Below are 2811 nucleotides of genomic sequence, written 5' to 3' on the forward strand. Positions count from 1 at the left end.
TTTTCCTGAAGACAATCTTATTACAGATTGAAACGTTGAAAGCATCTTTAGTGTGACTCCGTTCTTTGCTAATCGGTTATGAGTGCCGCATCAGCGCCTGGTCCTTTGTGAATATTTATGAGGGCCCCAAACCAAGTTAAGTATTTATGTGGAGTGCCGGGACATCTGTGTTATATATATATATATATATATATATATATATATATATAAAATTATATATATAGATATATATATAGATATATATATATATATATATACATTTTTATTTTTTTCGGATGTGGCAAGAGAGGTTTAATTAAACATGTGGTTACCATAAAATATTGCAGGTTATCAGAGCATGAATCTCACTTTTGCTCAAATCCCATAAAAGTGCGAGCTACAGCAAACAGGGTTTTCCTTCCCGGACTCTCCGCTACATGTTTCCTGTACATCACATGAGTATCCTGCACATCACATGAGGAGCCGATGGAATATGGTGCTTGACCTAATCTACTGCTTAAAGAGAGGGATATTTGGTTTATAATATCTGGTATTTTTTCTCCTTTTTCTAGAACCTTTTTTGTTATTTTTTTACATAATGATTTTTAAGAAAATATCAGTAGACTGAAGGGTGAAATCTTGTTGTTTGCCAATGCGGAAGAAGCCTTCCTATCATCACTATGCAGAGTATTACCAAGCCATAGTTAATATTTGATTTTCCCATTGCCTGCAAGTTCCATACATATTTTATAGAACTGTGAAAATAGAAAATAGATTAAATTAAATTGAATGAACAACATAAATACCAGAGGAAATAAAATGTGACTTGAATTAGCCATTTTGTGGCCAAAAATAAATAACTTGCCCAGAATATCATTTCAGGGAACAGAGTAATTAGGAGATATTGAAAAAAAAGTCAGAATATGTCTAACAATATTTTTCATTGCACTGAAGTGCATAACATTGTATATTAACTAAATAAAATATAATTAAACTGCCAGGAATTACTGAGATATACATTTTGTAGATTTGTGAAGTGCCATGTGCAATTAATTCATGGAAGTTGCTTCAAATCAAGTAACAGAATGTGCTGAAAGAACCTCTCCGGTATAGAGGGGCATATTTATGAAACAAATTTTGCTGAAAATCTCCTGAAAACAGGGATACCTGCAAAATACAATCATCCCCAGAATGTACAGTATGACTGCTGGGGTCCCCCTGTTTCCGATCGCTACAGCAGTTCCCACAGGTTTCTATGAGGGTTGCTATAGTGTGAGATTTACCAAGATCTGGAATGCAAAAGCTTGGCAACATTGCATACAGTACTTACCAACTTTGTAGGGCTCCTCTCCAGGAGAAGGCAACTTCTGGGGACGGAGCTAGGGTTACACATCATTAGGCCCTGCCCCCAAGGTGGCAATATGCTGTGATTCACGGATTAATGAGGAAGGGTTGGGGATAAATTATGCAAAACTACCTCAAAACAGAGTCGCAATTCCATGTGGTTTCCCCACATCCTGCCAATTTCCTTACGGATGCGAGTGTGATGCGTGAGATCTGGCCTGAAAAATCATGAGTCCCACGCAACATTTGGGAGATAGGTAAGTATACCCCATTAGCGGGATCAGTATGTTTTCCCGACTGACGGGATCCTGGCGGTGGAAATCCCGACACCGGAATCCCGGCAGCCGGAATCTTGACCTTGAGCACAGCATGTCCCCTTGCGGGCTCGTTGCACTCACCACGCTTCGGGCCCGGTGGCGACCTTCGGTCGGCACAAGGTTCTATTCCCCCTCGGGTGGTAGTCTGGACCACCACCCAAGTGGGGTTTTTGACCAGCAGACGTGATTCCGACTGCCGGTATTTCAATGGCTGTCGGGATTTCGGCATCGGGATTGTGACCACTGGGATTCTGACAGTTGGGATTCTAACTGCATACCCCATTAGCCATAGCTTATAGGCTGCAGATCAGTAAGATCCTTTCCCAGGTAATGTCTGCTCACAGATGCGCAGGTGCAGTAGCATGCCTGGATCCTGCAGCAGAAACTGCATACCCCATTAGCAAACACTTTATTTTGCACATTGGAGGGACAAGATCATATTAGGTGGTTCTGTCTTTGGATGTGTTTCTTAATACAACCCGGTAGTACATCCATACTTTATTGCCGCGATAAGCAATGCATAGGTGTTTCTATGGAATCAGTATGATATGCCAATGGACATCCCGCTGGAGGTTAGAACACTGACAGTGGCATCAGTATCCTGACAGCCCCCCAGTAAGCCCCCTAGCCCTCCTTTGCCCCCTACCCTAGCCATAACCCTCCATTGTGCGTGCCTAATCCTAACCCTTCCCACTTTGTACCTAACCTTAACTCTCACTTCTCCGCTGCCTAAACGTAACCCTATCCGCTTGATGCCTAATCCTAACCTCCCCTTCTATGTACCTAACCCTAACCCTCCCCGGTCCCAAACCCTAACCTTCCCGGCCCTGCAGCCTAACCTTATCCTCCCTTCTTCTGTCTAAACCTATCTCCCCCCCTCCTCTATGGCAGGACGCCAGCGCGTCCCGCTGTCCAGATGATCAGGATGCCAGCTGTCAGTAATGTAACACCGGCATCCCGTGCTGCGTCAGTATCTCGATGCCAGCATTGCCACCTACTTCGGGATCCCGGCGTTGGTATATCAGGAACCCGTCTGTTGGGAAGCAAACTGTTTCCCGTTTCTATAACAGGTACAAGGTACACACCCTGCATCCATATATTATACTTACCCCTCCGGAGTCCTGCGGCTGCCATTTCCGAGTGGTTTGTGCATGCGTACTGGAGATGTCCC

This window comes from Pseudophryne corroboree, chromosome 2 (genome assembly GCF_028390025.1).
Source record: "Pseudophryne corroboree isolate aPseCor3 chromosome 2, aPseCor3.hap2, whole genome shotgun sequence".
In the NCBI taxonomy this organism is placed as follows: Eukaryota; Metazoa; Chordata; class Amphibia; order Anura; family Myobatrachidae; genus Pseudophryne; species Pseudophryne corroboree.